This window comes from Pan paniscus, chromosome 15 (assembly GCF_029289425.2).
Source record: "Pan paniscus chromosome 15, NHGRI_mPanPan1-v2.0_pri, whole genome shotgun sequence".
Lineage (NCBI taxonomy): Eukaryota > Metazoa > Chordata > Mammalia > Primates > Hominidae > Pan > Pan paniscus.
In genome coordinates, this window is record NC_073264.2 from 77,091,266 (window position 1) to 77,109,584 (window position 18,319).

General features: G+C 39.5%; 1 protein-coding gene and 1 pseudogene across 4 annotated transcripts in view; both read left to right on the plus strand.

The window, feature by feature from the left end:
• The window catches only part of IFT43 (intraflagellar transport 43), a 97,976-nt gene that overhangs the window by 16,298 nt on the left and 63,359 nt on the right, over positions 1-18,319 (plus strand). The gene's annotated exons all lie outside the window — the stretch shown is intronic.
• Positions 11,673-12,141, plus strand: LOC100993854 (ubiquitin-conjugating enzyme E2 L3-like; annotated as a pseudogene).

Genomic DNA, 18,319 nt, shown 5'->3' on the forward strand with positions numbered 1-18,319 from the left:
AGGTCAGGAGTTCAAGACCAGCCTGACCAACATGGTGAAACCCCATCTCTACTAAAAATACAAAATTAGCTGGGCGTGGTGGTGCAGGCCTGTAATCCCAGCTACTCAGGAGGCTGAGACAGGAGAATTGCTTGAACCTGGGAGGCAGAGGTTGCAGTGAGCCAAGATGGTGCCATTGCACTCCAGCTTGGGCAACAAGGGTGAAACTGTGTCTCAAAAAATAAAATAAATAATAATCTCACATCTTAATACTGTTACAATGGCAATTAAATTTCAACCCAAGTTTAGCGGGGACATTCCAACCATAGCAAGGGGAAGTGTGGTAAAAAGATAAGGGGGGGGTGGCATGATGTCATCGACCTTGGGAATGAGCTAGGTTGATAGGGAAAGAAGTGACACCAAGAAGGAAGTTGTTAGATAAGGAGGGAAGGAGGGGACTGGATATTTCAGAGATGGAGCAGTTCCAGTTATGACTGGAGTTTCAAAAAGTAGCAGCAAGGCCATTGGCATTTAAAGGGTCTGGGAACCACAAGGCTAAACATTAGAACTGTTCATGTGAACACTAACTTGGCTTAGAATAATGAGAATAGTTGTGGAGAGGGAGCCAAATGCCCAAATTTTTGGTCAGTGTGTGCTCAGGGCATTGTTAGTGACAGGAATGAAGGAGAGAGGTGGTATAGCTGAATGGTACAAGTTTTGAAAGAAGTGTTTTCATAATAATTTGGAAGAATAATGGTCTAGAGGAACTTTGGGGAGTGAAACAGGAGTATTGTCTTGGGACTTGGGTTTGCAGGATTTTAAAAAATGAGCAGACTCTACTTGAAAGAGCTGCGAGAGCAACGAAGTCCGTGGGGGAAGCCAGGATTTAGGAGAGGCAAGGAGATGTAGAGAGTGTGCTGTGAATATAGAATATCTAATCTGCTTAGAAACCATAAGGTTGTGATCAGAAAGCTTCATTGAAATCATTAGCTAGGCTAGATTTCTTTTTATTATGTGACATGTCAATAATTACTGAAAAGGAGCAGAATGATAGTAAAATATTCTTTAAATAATGATACTTTACAGGAAAAGGGTACTGACTAATGTCGAATGTCATTGGTGATAGACCGAAACATTTCTGGTCACGTGCTTTTACCCAATATAATAGAGAGTTATGTCACTGTGTTTAGCCCATTGCTTTTAAGTTCCATTTTAATTCCTCCATTGGCTTTTAGGTATTGTTTTTTATACTTTTTTTTTAGTGATTACTCTAGGATTTAAAATATGCATCCTTATCACTGGTTACATAGAGTTAATATTATACCATGGCCGGGTTTGGTGGCTCACTCCTGTAATCCCAGCACAGCACTTTGGGAGGCCGAGGTGGGTGGAGCAAGAGGTCAGGAGTTCAGGACCAGCTTGGCCAACATAGTGAAACCCCGTCTCTACTAAAAATACAAAAATTAGCTGGGCGTGGTGACACACGCCTATAATCCCAGCTACTTGGGAGGCTGAGGCAGGAGAATTGCTTGAACTGTGACCCAGGAGGCAGAGGTTACAGTGAGCCAAGATCGTGCCACTGCACTCCAGCCTGGGCTACAGAGCGAGACTCTGTTTCAAAAAAAAAAAATTATACCACTTCATATAAAATGTGAGACCCTTGCAGCCATTAAGTCCATTTGTCCCCCCAGTCCTTTGTGGTATTAATAGCATATATTTTAAAACTATTTATATTAAGAACTTTGCAATACAGTTTGTCGGGTTTTTGTTTTGTTTTGTTTTTGAGACAGAGTCTCACTCTGTTGCCCAGGCTGGAGTGCAGTGGCATGATCTTGGCTCACTGCAACCTCTGCCTCCCAGTTCAAGCAATTCTCCTGCCTCACCCTCCCAAGTAGCAGGGATTAGAGGCACCCACCACCCACCTGGCTAATTTTTGCATTTTTAGTAGAGACAGGATTTCACCATGTTGGCCAGGCTGGTCTCAAACTCCTGACTTCAAGTGATCCACCTGCCTCGGCCTCCCAAAGTGCTGGGATTACAGGCGTGAACCACCACCCCAGCCCAGTTTGTCATTTTACTTTAAACAGTTGTCACTGAGAGATATTCTGCCTTTTTTGTTGTTCTTCATTTCTTCCAATAGATCTAAGTTTCCATCTGGGGGTGTCATTTCTCTTTAGCCTGAAGAACTTCCCTTAGCATTTCTGGTAGTACAGATTTGCCAAGAACAACTTCTCTATCTAGTTTATCTGAAATCTGAAAATGTTTTGATTTCATCCTCATTTTGAAGGATATTTTATATTGATATGGAATTCCAGATTGAGAGTTTTTTTTTTTTCTTTCAGCACTTTAAAAATTGCCATACCTTTGTCCTCTGGCCATTTTTCCCCCGATTGTTCTGTATGTAAGTCTTTTCTCCTCCCTCTGGCTGCTTTAAAGATTTTGTCTTTATCTTTGCTTTTTAGCACTTTGACTATGATGTGACTGTGTGTCATTTTCTTTGATTTTTTTCTGTTTAGGATTTGCTAAGGTTTGCAGATCTCACAGTTGATATTTGTCACCCCAGATTTGGAAAGTCTTAGGCGATTACTTCTTCAAATATCTATTCTGCCCTATTTTCTTTCTCTTTGTGCCTGGGACTCTAGTAGCATAAATGTTAGACTGCTTGATATTGTTCCATAAGTTTGTTCTATGTTTTTTGTTCTGAAGCCTTATTAATTTTTTTTCCTATCTTTTGTCCTTTTGTCCTTCAGATTGGGTGTTTTCTATTGGTCTGTCTTTAAGTTCACTGATGATTTTTACTGTTGTGTTCAAACTGCTGTTAAGCCCAACTGATTTTTTTCATTTTAGATATTTTACTTTTAAATTAGAAATTTCCATTTATTTTTCCCCATCTGTTTTTTCCTACATAGCTTCTGTTTCTTTCCTAGATTTCCGATCTGTTCGTTCATTATGGCCATCTTTTCCCATAAGTCCTTGAACATATAGCTGCTTATAAGGTCCTTATATAGCTGCTTTAAAGTTCTTGTCTGTTAATTCTAACATCTGGGTCATCTTGGGGTCAGTTTTTATTGTCTACTTTTTCTTCTGACTATAGGTCACATTTTCACACTTCTTCATATGTCTAGTAATTTTTGTTTGTACATAAGACATTGTAGATGAAAAATTACAGTAACTCTGGAATTACCTTCCTCTGAAAAGTGTTTATTTTTGTTTTAGTAGGCTGTTAAACTATTTGTGGATCACCTTAAACTTGTGGGAACTTGGTTTCGGACTGTGTTAGGTTGGGTGTATTTTGGTTTTGCCCTTTGTCCTAGAGCAAATCCCATAGTCCTGGGACATGGTCTTTACTCCTCAGATGGCTCTTCGGGGATTTCAGTGAAAGACCCAATGTTTGTACCAAGCACCTCTAACTTTGTGGAACTCAAACTCCAAACTCTGCCTCCCTTGCAATGAAATTTCATCTCTACTCAGCTTTTTATTATCCTTTCAGCGGTTGCTTTTCACTGGGTTTCTTGGAGTCTCCTTTATGCATGTACAATTCAGGTATTGACTAAGAATTTTAGAGAAATTTGTGTATGTATTTGGGGGCTCCCTTCTTCTCAGGATTTTCCCCTATTTCTAGCCCCTCTAGCAGCCCCAAGCTTTGTTCTTAAAGCCAATAAAATTGCAGCTTTCTGCTGGAGTTCCAGCTACCCAATTGCTGTACAGACTGAGTGCATTCACACTCAGAGAATCTATTTGAGCATGGATTTTTACCAATCCAGTTCTTTTCTTTCAAGGATAAAATCTCCTTCAGTTTCTGCCTGCTTTTGTTTCCTCTCCAGTATCTTCTAATAGTGGTTTTATATGTTTTGTCCAAAGTTATAATTATTATCTGTGTGACAATTAGTTGAATACATACTACTTTCCCATTATGTGCCAATTGCTTTTGGACTGTTTCAACATACATTTTTTTTTTTCAGGTGATATTATTGGTGAGAAAAGAATGAGAGTGATTGGTGCAGAGACAGTTTGTGTCCATTTTCCCTTGGGACTAGTGACAGGGACGTTCTGATATATTAGCTATTGAGACAGAAAGTGTTCTGACATTAGTGGTGCAACTTGGAAGTAATGACCAGAAACATGGGTATGAAAGAGGCCCAGCAACCAGAGCTAAGTCACCAGAATGCAAGTGTTCATCCATGCGGATGCTGTGCTGAGCACTAGGAAAGGTTAATCTAAAAAGGCCTCTAGAGTTAGAGAGGTTGGCAGTGTGCTGTTTCAAGGGCAGGAGTGGGGAGGGTCTTTCTGTGCAGCCTCAAGCTGAGTAGTAAAATTTATGGATTAAGTTACTGTTCCTAGGTCCTGCCTTTCATGTTAGGCCATTGTCAGCTGGGGTGGTAGAGGAGCTGGCCTTCAGCCTTATTCATTTGAGAAAGGGTGGGAAAAGAACCTGAGAAATTAACCTGGGGCTTGGACTGATAAGCTGAAAAAGAGACTGTAGCATGTTTTAACACTGGTGTATGCATAAGGAAGTTTTTACTGATAGGAGAAATCCAAGAACAATGTAGTAAGTTTTTTGTAAGCTAAATTTATTCCATTTAAAGGACCATTTCTTATCCTGGTTTGTGTCCTTTCTAATTTGGGAAGATTAGAAAGGTCCATTCTTTAATGAAATGATTTTTTAACCATTTAAAAAATGGTTAAAAAAATGTTCTTAACAAAATTAAAAGCTGTTAAGCTGTACTGCCAATCCACACAAACAGAAATTTACTTTTTGAAATATTAACAGTTTATGAAATCCAGAAGTTTGGGAAACAGTTCTAGATGTTTAAAAAATATTTTTTAGGATTACTGGGGACGCTTTTTTTTTTTTTTTTTTTTTTTTTGAGACAGAGTCTCACTCTGTTGCCTAGACTAGAGTGCAATGGTGGGATCATGGCTCACTGGAGCCTCTATCTCCTAGGTTCAAGCAATCCTCTTAGATCAGCCTCCTGAGTAGCTGGGACTAAAGACATATGCCACCATGCCTGGCTAATTTTTTCTATTTTTTGTAGAGATGGGGTCTCACTTTGTTGCCCAGGCTGGTCTTGAACTCCTGAGCTCAAGCAATCCTCCTGCTCTGGCCTTCCAAAATTTTGGGATTACAGGTGTGAGCCACTGTGCCTGTGCTGGGGCCACTTTTCAAATGGTATATAGTAGGGATAGTGAAATGTGTACTAATTTGCTAGCCATGACCTTGCTCTGTACTTATAGTGTCTTCTCCTTGGGCTCCCACAACTAAGGCAAGATTAAGAACTGCAGTGTGAAACCTGCAGTGTCCCTGGTCTCACCACTGCATGATACAGAGTGGGGAATGAAGCCAGGCATTTCTCTCTAGGTCTCACATGATGGGGGCCGCCAGCCCATGGGTTAATGCTTCTCTCACTTCTTTTCCATTATCACCCTTAAGGAGTCTTGTGGGAGATCAGGTTTCCTAAAGCATCAAGGTTACAGCTTGCTTCTACTGCTCTCAGCTTGTTCCAAGTCATTCCATCCTGGCTTTGGTTGAGGTAGCAAGTCTAGACTGTGCTTATACAAAGTAACTAAGTCATGTGCCAGGAGGGGTTGCTTCTTAGAGTGTTGGGAATTTACACCTTCAATATTATGCACATTTCTGGCTACACACATGCTGGGTTGATTTTAATAAACAGAAAGGAGTTAAGAGAATGACAGAAATGTATAGGTTTTGGTTTATGATGAATGTTGAAAAGAATTTTTATGTTGGCTGAATGGCAGAAAGTATAGGGAAATGGGGCATGTCTTTATAAGTGTCTGAAAGGTATATAGACCCAAGAAGAGGAAGAAGGGAGAGCTGATTTAGGATGACCCAAAAGGATGTAATTGAGATTAAGAAGATGCCATCCAAGGTGGGAAAGTCCAGGGTGAATTTGAAGAATGGTTTTCAGGGCTGAAATCTGTTCTCTTTGGATCTGCCTCTTCAACAAACTACTGGCAGCCCTATCCCACGAGTCACTTAAATTGGGCAGTTTGATGACTTTGTATTGAGCTGTGGGATATGGCTCTTTTTATTATAGGTTATGTGTGAACATTTGGGAAGCGCGACACCAGTAGAGCATTTGCCAAACACTGTGGGTGTCCTGAGCATCATGTTATGTCTCATTGAGCTACAGAACTGTGGTTTCCTCTTCTTGATTTGGGCAGCTTTCAAGGATATCTCTCTCTTCAGGGAAGCTGGAATAGATAATTGGATCCTTAGAATGAAATATGCGCAAGGCCTCCCCCAAGTAAAAGGCCCTGTAACACCTGGCCACCAGAAACTTCCATTGTCTCAACCCTAAGCATTAAGGATTTCTCTTCTGAAGTCTGCATTTTATTACTGTTATTATTATTTCTGAAAATAATATAATAGCCACTGTTATCACTATTTATGAGGAGTCTACTCTATGCCAGGGATTTTCTCCAGTGTCTACAGTAGACCTGCAAGGGACTCATGATCATTCTCATTTTACACATGAGGAAAAGGAGGCTCAGTGGAGATATGATGAGCACAAGGCTGCCCAGCTAGAAAGAGACATTTCTAGAATTTGAACCCGGGACTGTCCCTCCTTCCTGCTCCCTCTTCCTTTGCTCCCTCTCCCCACCTTTAAATAGCTTTTCCCCTTTGCTTCCTTGTGGCAAAATCACATGTCCTCCTTGATTCAGTCCCTCCTTCTTCAAAGCTACTCCACTGTTGATATGAGGAAAATATCTTGTAGCATGCAGTAAAGACACAGCTATTTTCCAAGTGCAAAGATTTATACTGAATGCAGCCTAACACAGCTTGGCACAGTGTTCAAGCTGTTATTAATATGATTTTGGCATCACTTTTTAATTCTGACTTTGCCCTTAACGCTTCCCTCAATCTAATCCTTGACTTGCCTCATTAAAGGGGTAAGGATTAGACCATGCTATTTTCTGGACCTCCTATCTTATTGAACATATTTGTATCATTGACAGGTACATCTTACCTTGAGCCCGGGAAATAAATGAAAGAGATGGTCCTTTCAGTTTGCCCTTGCCGGGTCTTATATTTGTATTATCAGTCTGGATTGTTGGGCACTTTGTTTCAGCCCAGATTGGTTGTTTTCTATGGCAGTTCTGTTCTTTCAAGCCCATTCTAGCTGGCATGCAACTTAGCCGCTAGGCAATCATGTATCATCTGCTTCATTGCAAAGCTCAGGTATCAGACACACCTGGGTTTGAATCCTTGCCCTGTTATTTACAAATAGTATGATTTTTAGCTGAGTTAATCTCTAAGCGTAGTTTCCTCATCAGTAAACTTAGTATGTAGTAGTACCCACTTCATCATATCATAAGATTCAGCAAATAATCCTCCTAAAGCTTTCACATATGGTGAAATAGACATTGGATATTATTTTATCATTAGCTTTGAATTCGTTAATGTATTATTTCTAATTACCTAGCTTGGCTTATTCACCAACAGTCAAGTCCTTATGCTTACATATTCTCATTTCTCTTTGTAGCCTGTGTTCTCTCTATTTTTGTCTCTGTCTCCTTCATGTCAGCTTAAATGGATAAGTGTTTGGTGTTGCCATTTACATCTGTTTTGCTTAGGTACCTTCCTCCTAGGTACCTTCTTCCTAGGTACCTGAATTCAATTTGCCACAATTCATATATCCATAGAATTACAGAATTTTGGAAGTGGGAGGAATCAATTCTAGCATGAAGAAAAACCCAGGGTTGTGGACCTAGTCTGTGGCAGAACAAGGACTAGAAGCCAGAAGCCAGATTAGTTGGTGTCTCATCTAGTGGTTTTTTTTTTTTTTGAGACAGAGTCTTGCTGTGTCACCCAGGCTGGAGTGCAGTGATGCAATCTCAGCTCACTGCAACCTCCGCCTCCTGGGTTCCAGCGATTCTCATGCCTCAGCCTCTGGAGTAGCTGGGACTACAGGTACATGCCACCATGCCTGGCCAATTTTTGTATTTTTAGTAGAGACAGGGTTTCACCATGTTGGCTAGCCTGGTCTTGAACTCCTGACCTCAGGTGATCCTCCCTCCTCGGCCTCCCAAAGGCTGGGATTGCAGGCGTGAGCCACCCTGCCCGGCCTCTAGTGTTCTTCTACCACATTGTTTTCTTCCCCAATTTCAGGTATACACAATTAAAATATATTCCACAGGAGGCTAGGGTGGGCAGGGAGGCACTTTTATCTAAAAGCACCTTCCTCCGTCACCTGTAGTCATGACAGGGATCTTGAGACCCCGTGTTTTGGGTGTAGAGTAGTTTTCTGGTCCCCAGCATATTAGGAATTACCAACCATTAGGTGGAGAATGTCCCATTGTTTTTCACGAGCACATGCATCAAGGAACAACCTCCATGCTGGTACCCTCCTCCATACCAACCCTGCCTTTTTTCTTTTTTGTTAAACCTAAACTTTATGCTTCTAGTTTCTTTATTGTTTTAACTTTTCATTAAAATGAGAAACACCCAGAAAAGTAGAAAAAATTAGTACAATGAACAACATATATCCATCAACTAGATTCAACTGTTACTACCATTTTGCCATATTTGCTTAAATTATAATTTATAAAATATTTAAAAATAGAATATATGTTTTATACATAATTTTTTGCTGAATTATTTCAAAGCAAATTATAGGCATCATAACATGTTACTTAGATACTTCAGCATATATCTAAAAAAAAAGATATTTTCCTAGAAAGCCACAAGTCTACACCTAACAGTATGAATAATTTCCTAACACTATTACCCACTCCAAATTTATTTTCCACTGTTGTCTCCAAAGTATTTTTATAGCTCTTTTGTTCACACCAGAATCCAATCAAGAATCACACAATTAGATTTATTTCTTTTAAGTCTCTTTTAATTTAGAATAGTCCCCTAACTCCCTCACTTCTACTTTTTTTTTTTTTTTTTAATGACAGCATCTCACTCTGTTGCCCAGGCTGGAGTTCAGTGGCGTGATCATAGCTCAGTGTAGCCTCAACCTCATGGGCTCAAGTGATCTTCTCACCTTAGCCTCCTGAGTAGCTGGTATTATAGCTGCACACCACCACACCCAGCTAATTATTATTATTATTATTATTATTATTATTATTATTATTGGTAGAGATGGGGTCTCACTTTGTTGCCCAGGCTGGTCTTGAACTTCTGGCCTCAAGTGATCCTTCTGCCTCAGCTTCCCAAAGTGTTGGGATTACAGGCATGAGCCACTGCACCTGGCTCACTCCTGTCTTTTTAACGGCATTGACACTTTTGAAGAGATCAGGCCAGTTCTTCTACCAGAGTTTCCCACATCCTGGGTTTGTTTGATTCTTTCTTCCAAGTGTCATTTTACTTATTACTTTCTCACCTGATTTGTAAACTGGAAATCAGATTGGAAGGCTTGATTAGATTTCCAGATGAATGGTTTAGGCAGGAAGTTTTCCTGGGTGGTGTCATGTGTTTCAAGTAGCAGCACATTACGTCCCACTGTTAATGCTGCTAAGTTTGATCACTGAGTTAGGATAGTGATAGATATCTCCATTGTTAAGGAATGTTTTTCTCCCCTGCAACTAGCATGTAATATATGGGTTGATTCTTTGGCACTGTGAAAATGCCCAGTTGCCCACCAGTCAGTCTTGTACCTAATGGCTTTAGCACTCACTGATGATCAGCTTTCTTTCTTATACATAAAATAGACTTTGCGTTTTGGTATGTCCATTTCAGCTTGAGAGAACTATGTTTATTCACAGGAGTTCACTTATAAGATTGAGTGATCCATTACCTTCCATGACCTTAAATCTACTATGGAGAAACTCAGTTCTCTGAGGGATTAGTTGTCAGACCCAGGGTTGAGGCAGGAGGAAGAAACTGGGAGAGTTGGAACTGTGCGTGGAGGACAGATTGCAGGAGTAGATGCCAGCCCTGAAGCGTATGCACATACCGTATTACTATCAGTCTTTTCACTTGCCAAGCATATAAAGAACAACTTTCTTGGATCTTCTCTAAGATTGCTGGAGAAAGAAAGGGAAGTTTGTTTTTAGTCAGTAATCTAAGATTGAATGTGGGAGCTGCATTGCCCCTAGAAGCTGGAAGATGGATATGTGTGAAGTTTGCAATTGATCTTGCTTAACTAAATGTCTTTCTGTTGGAATTTATGCATGTATTTGGACTGGCTTTTTGAAACAGGTTGCAATTTGGACTTAGAACTCTTGGCCTGATTCATATTTTGGGGTTAGGGTGGAGTTTCTCCAGGACTTCTGAGAGTGTGTGAGAAGTTTCTAAACTCAGAAGGCTCCTTTTTTGGCACTGCAGCATCTTTTCTGTTTTGGCATCTTAAGAATCTGGGGGAACCATATAAAGATCAGAAACAAGTCTGGCCCTAAAGACTCCCTCTGACATGGTAATTCCAGTTATTGAATCCTAGCCCATTCGGATGAGACCATATAAAGAGGCCATTTCCTGAAATTCCCGCTCTCTGCCTCTCACAGGCTCCTTTTTGTAGAAAGCTGGTATTTCAGGACTGCAACCGCCAGTCACGTGCTTCCAACTCTTTACTCACAGTCATTCCTGCCCCCTGTTTATTTTTGGAGAGAACACATTTTTGCTGCTTTTCAGGAGCTATGCAGGGTCCTGCCCCCTCCGTCCATCAGGCGGCAGCCCCAGCAGGCTGTGCTCATTTCCCACACTCGGAGACGTGACTCCAGCTTTTAAGAGAGAACACAAGAGATGCACTGCCTAAGGACTACCGTCACTTGTTCCTATTTCTGTCCCTCTTGGTGTTACATATTTTAAGACTCTTTCTTTTTTTAAAACAAGTTTAGGGAATGTTACCTGGCAGTAAGTCAGCCAAAATTGGAAATCATTTGTCCAGCTGTTGTCTTGGGGCTGTGCCTCTGAATTTCAGGAGAGTAATTTAAAGAATAAACCAGGACTTTTGAATTCTAGGATCAGGCCTCCTCTTCTTTCTGGCTTTTAAGTTTGTTTGAGCTCTAATCCTTCTCTTCCATATAGTTTCTTCCTCTTCTCCTTGACACAGGGATAGAAAATAGATTCTTCCAAAATGCCAACTCAAACAGATGTCTTCCCAAGTGCTTGGTCAAGGAGGACTCTTGAGTTAATGGGCTTTAGGAAAAAAATGCCACGACTGTCTTAGCCTGCCTGAAGATTAAGTTTTTAGCTTCAGTGATGGAGCAGGAGTAAATTCTTCTTCCTGTAAATGAGTAGGCCATTAGGTAGAGAACTCAGACTCATAACATTTGAAGAACAAAATAAATCATGCATTTGTGTCTTCCTCTGCTCTGTGGGAAGGACCCCTGGTCCAAATGGAAAGATGTGTGAATAAAGGGCTTTAATTTCTCATCAGTCCAGGCAGGGACTGGAGCTTTGACAGTTGAGCTGGTGAGGGCGTTCACACCCCCATAGGTTCCCTAGCATCTGATCTGTCACCTCCGGAAAGGGAAGGCCAACAGTCCAGGCAGCTGGTCATAAAACGAGCAACAGCAGTGGCTGGCCTAGGTGTGTGTCCTGTGTTTCAGATTGGCCTGGGGAGACAGCCGTTTTTTGAAATGGGGATAACTAGCTGTCTAGGTGTCATGATACCTCTTAGGGAGAGCAGCCAAGTATTCAGGGACTGGACTGTCTATGCAAAAGAAACCAACTAGACCTTTAAAATCATATTGCTGGGGAAAGGAGCAGCACCAAATCCAAAATGGCAGCCAGCAGAAGGCTGATGAAGGAGCTTGAAGAAATCCGCAAACGTGGAATGAAAAACTTCGTAACATCCAGGTTTGAGGAAACTAATTCTTGACTTGGCAAGGGCTAATTGTTCCTGACAACCCTCCATATGATAAGGGGGCCTTCAGAATGGAGATCAGATTTCCAGCAGAGTACCCATTTAAACCACTGAAGACCACAGTTAAAACAAAACAAAGATTTATCACCCAAACAATGACAAAAAGGAGCAAGTCTGTCTGCAAGTAATTAGTGCTGAAAACTGGAAGCCAGCAACCAAAACTGACCAAGTAATCCAGGCTGTCATAGCACTTGTGAACAACCCCCAGCCCGAGCACCCATTTCGGGCTGACCTAGCTGAAGAGTACTCTAAGGACTGTAAAAAATTCTATAAGAATGCTAAAGAGTTTACAAAGAAATATGAGGAAAAGCGACCCATGGACTAAAATCTACTGCAGTTGATTCCAGCAAGTATGAGCAGAGACCCCAAGCAGTGCATTCAGGACTCTGTGGAAAATTGACATGTGCTACCACCTGGCATTCGCTTGTGGCACTTACTAATTTTCCATAGTTTTCTTAGTCCAAAGTAGTCTAGGTAGCCTATAAAGAAAGGATTAAAAATTTAAGATGTTCTAAAAAAATCATATTGTTACAAGCCAGTCATCTGCTTACATTTCAGATTGTTTGTACTTAATTTCAAACTGCCACATTATGATCAAGTTGCATCAGCTTCCACTTAAGGCCTGCATTGTAGAGTAATGAATGCTGAGGGCCTCAAACTCCCAAAGCCATTTCCCGGGGACCCTTAAAATATAATGGTCAAGTAACAAAATTTTGCTACAGGAGAGTTATATACCATCCCCAGTATCACTACACCCTTGGATCTGGTTGCTTCTGGAATGCTTTTTTCTTTACATTTCCAATCCAGGACAAGCCCCACTTTGCCCATAAAGCTTCCTTGACCTCTCCTTCTCCTCAGCACTTCCTGAGTGTGTACAATTCTGTTTAGCTTTTAGACATATATTGTAAGCCTTATGCATGCTTATCAGAGCAGCCTTAATAATGCCCCAGTGAAAACCACCAAGATGGCAAGAAAACTGCAAATTTTGGTGGAACTGCCCCATGGCTGAGGGATTCTTCAGCTTCACCTTTGGACCCTGGATGCAGCCTCTTCCTGGAACAATTCTGTGTCTCCATCACTGACGCCTACTTCTCACTTCCATTGTGGCCTTTTGGGTTTCAGATTAAGCCTGACATCCAATTACGTGGATTTCGTACAGGCCTGATACACTGAACTCTGCGTGTTCTTGGCCTCATGGAACATTTGGGACAGGGATGACATCTTCTACTTTTTCTATTGCACCTAGTGCACATGGGACCAGTGCCGAGTTCCCCACATAGGTAACAAGGTTGATTTCTGGGGAAGAGCATATAACTTGGTAATAGTTATTAATTAAGTCCGTCTCATCCAGACAGGGTATTTGTGTGTGCCCCTAACAAGACTCATATTAGGGGGTGTTTACAAAAATATTGCTAATCCTTGGACTCAGAGAACTACATCATGTATGTAAGGACTTTCCCTCAGGAGATAGGCATTTCCCTTTAAATGCCCAAGCCTACTTTGCAGAGAGCTAAGCCTGCCTGTCCCTCCTCCTCTCCCCTCTGCTTCAGTGCTCTCTCCTGAGGTTCGCCAGTGGGAAGCAAGCTAACTACCATAGCTCCTGACTCATGTTGCTCAGGGGATTTCTTTGCAATTTTTACTTTTCTGAATGATCTCAATGTTGGGGTGGAGGAAATGAAAAGTAGCTTATACAGTTTTTATAATACTATATCAATTCCTAATGGCTTCAGTTATTAGTGAAAAAAATCCTTTGATTTTAGAAGTAGGTGTTAAACTGTATTGGCTTTGGAGGAGTGACTTTTAGCTGGTGATCACTTTGTTTTGGAGCTGCGGGTACCATTTTATAATGGGAAGAAAATGAGAGGAAATGTGGCTTTGTGTTACCTCTTGGCAGAAAGGATTTTCACCCAATAGCCATGGCTTCCTTGGGTTTGTGGTTAAACAAGATAAAGCTGATCATTTTGGGTTTTAGACTCTTAGGGAACACTATTAACCATTTGATATCCGTTAGTAAAGTGACAGTTCAGTCTAGGCTCAAAGGAGCCATTTTAACTGGGGTAAGATGATATCTCAGTGTGGTTTTGGATTTGCATCTCTCTGATGATCAGTGATGTAGAACATTTTTTCATATACTTGGCCATTTGTGTGTCATCTTTTGAGATTCTTTTCAGATCCTTTGCCTGCTTTTTAATGGGACTTTTTTGGGTTTTTTGCTATTGAATTGTTTGAGTTTCTTGCATATTCTGGATGCTCGTTTCTTGTTGGATAAATAGTTTGCAGATATCTTCTCCTATAGTTTATCCTTACACTGTGTTAATTGTTTCATTTGCTGTGCAGAAGGTTTCTTTTAGTAGTTTTTATACTGTCAGGTCTTACATTTAAATCTTTAATCCATTTTGATTTGATTTTTGTATATGGTGAGAGATGGGGGCTCTGGTTTTATTCTTCTGTGTATGGAAATCCGGTTTTCCCAGCACCATTTATTGAGGAGACTGTTCTTTCCCTAATATGTTCTAGGTGTCGTTTTCAAAAATCGTTTGGCTAGAAATACATGGATTTATTCCTTGGTTTTCTATTCTCTTCCTTTGATCTATTTGTTTTTATACCAATATTATGCTGTTTTGGTTACTATAGCTTTGTAGTATTATATATTTTGAAGTCAAATAGTGTGATGCCTCCATCTTTGTTCCTTTTGCCCAATGTTGCATTGGCTATTCAGGCCCTTTTGTGGTCCCATATAAATTTTAGGGTTGTTTTTTCTGTTTCTGTGAAGAATATCATGGGTGTTTTGATAGAATTGTATTGAACCTGTAGATTCCTTTGGGTAGTACAGTCATTCTAACAATATTAATTCTTCTGATCCATAAGCATGGGATGTCTATTTGTTTATGTCTTCTTCAATTTCTTTCGTTAGTGTTTTGTAATTTTCGTTGTAGAAGTCTTTCACCTTCTTGGATAAATGTATTCCTAAGTATTTTTTTTGTAGCTATTATAAATGGGATTGCTTTCCTGATTTATTTTTCAACTAGTTTGTTATTGGTGTGTAGAAACACTACTGATTTTTGTGTGTTGATTTCGTATCCTGCAACTTCACTGAATTCATTTATTCATTCTAAGAATTTTTTGATGCAATCTTTAGGTTTTTGTATTTATAAGATCATATCATCTGCAAAGAGGGACAATTTCACTTCCTGTCTAATTTGGATGAGTTTTATTTCTTTCTCTTGACTGATTACTCTGGCTAGAACTTCCAGGACTATGTTAAATAAAAGTGGTGAAAGTGGACATCCTTGTCTTGTTCCAGTTCTTAGAGGAAAAATGTTCAGCTTTTCTCCATTAAGTACGATGTTAGCTGTGGGTTTGTCGTATGTGGCCTTTATGAAGTTGAGGACTGATTTGTTCCTTCTGTGCCTGATTTGCTGAGAATTTTTATTATGAAGGGATGTTCAATCATATCAAATGCTTTTTCTGCATCTATTGAGATGATAATGTGGTTTTTATCCCTCATTCTATTGGGGTTATATATCAGATTTATTGATTTGCTTGTGTTGAACCCTCCTTGCATCCCTGGGATAAATCCCACTTGATCATGGTGTATTATCTTTTTGATGTGTTGTTGGATTCAGTTTGCTCGTATTTTGTTGGGGATTTTTGCATCCTATGTTCATCAGGGATGTTGGCCTATAGTTGTTGTTGTTGTGGTGGTTGTGTCCTTATCTGGTTTTGGTGTCAGAGTAATACTGGCTTTGTAGATGAGTTAGGAAGAATTTCCTCCCATTCAATTTTTGGGAATAGACTGAGAAAAATTGGTGTTTGTTCTTTTAAGTTTGGTAGAATTCAATAGTAAAGCTATCTAGTCTTGGGCTTTTCTTTGTTGGGAGGCTTTTTATTACTGATTCAATCTCATTACTTGTTAGTGGTCTGTTCAGGTTTTCTATTTCTTCCTGGTTCAATCTTGGTAGGTTGTACATGTCCAGGAATTTGTCCATTTCCTCTAGGTTTTCCAATTTATTAGTATATACTTGTTCATAATAGTCTCTTATGATCCTTTGTATTTCTGTGGTATCAGTTGTAATGTCTCTTTTCTAATTTATGATTTTATTTATTTGGGTCTTCTCTCTTTTTTCTTGGTTGGTCTAGCTAGCAGTTTACTAATTTTGTTTATCTTTTCAAAAAACTATCTTTTGTTTCATTGATCGTTTGTATTTTTTTAAGTCTCTATTTTGTTTAGTTCTGCTCTGATCTTTATTATTTCTTTCCTTCTAGTGATTTGGGGTTTGGCTGGTTCCTGCATTTCTAGTTCCCTGAGGTGTGTTGTTAGCTTGTTCATTCAGAATCTTTCCTTTTTTTTTGATGTAGGTATTCATTGCTATACTTCCCTCTTGGCTCTGCTTTTGCTGTATCCCATAGGTTTTTGTATGTTGTGTTTCTGTTTTCATTTGTTTCAAGAAATTTTTTAATTTTCTTCTTAATTTCTTCATTGATCCAGTGGTTGTTCAGGAGCATGGTGTTTAATTTCTATGTATTTGTACAGTTTCCATAATTCCTCTTGTTATTGATTTCTAGTTTTATTCCATTGTCATCTGAAAGATACTTGATATGATTTTCGTTTTTAAAAATTTCTTGACATTTGTTTTGTGGCCTAACATATGGTCTATTCTGGAGAATGTTCCACGTGCTGATGAGAAGAATGTGTGTTCTGTGGCTATTGGATGAAATGTTTAGTAAATGTCTGTTAGTTTCATTTGGTTTAAAGTGCAGTTTAAATTCCCAGTTTTCTTTATTGGTTTTCTGTCTAGATGATCTCTCCAGTGCTGACAGTTGGATGTTGAAGTCACCAGCTATTATTGTATTGGAGTCTATTTAGATCTAATAATATTTGCTTTTTATTATCTGGAGGCTCCAGTGTTGGGTATGTATATATTTAGAACTGTTATATTGATCCCCTTATCATTATAGAATGACCTTCTTTACAGTTTTTGACTTAAAGTCTGTGTTATCTCATGTAAGTATAGCTTCTCCTGCTTGCTTTGGGTTCTTATTTGCAGGAATTTTTTTCCATCCCTTCACTTTTAGTCTATGTGTGTCTTTATAAGTGAAGTAAGTTTCTTATAGGCAGCAAATAGTGATGCTTTTTAATTCAGCCAGCCAGTTTAGTGAGGAGTTTAATCCATTTACATTCAAGGTTATTATTGATGGCTAAGGACTTATTTCTGCCATTTTATTAATTGTTTTCTGGTTGTTTTATATATCCTTTTTTCCTTACTTCCTCTTTTAATTTTTATCATTGCAGTTTGATGGTTTTCTGAAGTGGTAATGTTTGAATTCTTTCTCTTTCCCATTTGTGTATCTGTTCTACTAGTGAGTTTTATACTGTCTTGTGTTTTCATGATGGTATATATTGTTCTTTCACTTCCATATGTAGGACTCCCTTAATAATTTATTGAAGGGCTTGTCAGTGGTGATGAATTCCCTCTGGTTTTGGTTATCTGGGAAGGACTTTATTTCTCCTTCATTTTTGAATAATAGCTTTGCTGGGTATAGTAATCATAGCTGCCTTTTTTTTTTCCTTTCAGCACTTTGAATATATCATCCCAAACTTTCCTGGCCTGTAAGGTTTCTGCTGGGAATTCCCTTTTATGTGACTTGACACTTTCCTCCTGTTGTTTTTTTGAATTTTATCTTTGTCTTTGACTTGACATTTTGATTATAATGTGCCTTGGAGAAGATCTTTTTGAGGTGAATCTATTGTGAGACCTTCAAGTTTCCTGTATCTGAATATCTATATCCCTTTCAAGACTTGAGAAGTTTTCAGCTATTATTGCATTAATAGGTTTTCAATACCTTTGCCCATCTCTTCTTCTGAGACTTCAAAAATTTTAATACTTGTTTTCTTTATGGTGTTGCATATGTCAAGTAGGCTTCCTTTATTCTTTTTTCTTTTTTGTCTGAGTTATTTCAAAAGACCTGTCCTCAAGTTCTGAAATTCTTTTTCTCCTGCTTGATCTAGTTTATTGTTGAAGCTCTTGATTGTATTTTTTCTTTCTTTCATTGACTTCTTCAGTTCCAGGATTTCTGTTTGGTTCTTTTTTATGATGTCTATCTCTTTATTGACTTTCCCATTCAGATCATGAATCATTTTTCTGATTTGTTTGTACTCTTTTTTTTTTTGGAGACGGAATCTCTCCCTGTTGCCAGGCTGGAGTATAGTGGCGCAATCTCAGCTCACTGCAACCTCTGACTTCCTGGTTCAAGTGATTCTCCTGCCTCAGCCTCCTGAGTAGCTAGGATTACAGGCATGCGCCACCACGCCCAGCTAATTTTTGTATTTTTAGTATAGATGGGGTTTCACCATGTTGGCCAGGATGGTCTCTATCTCCTGACCTTGTGATCTGCCCGTCTTGGCCTCCCAAAGTGCTGAGATTATAGGCATGAGCCACCGCACCCGGCCTTCTTTGTACTCTTTATCTGTGTTCTCTCATACCTCACTGAGTTTCTTTAAT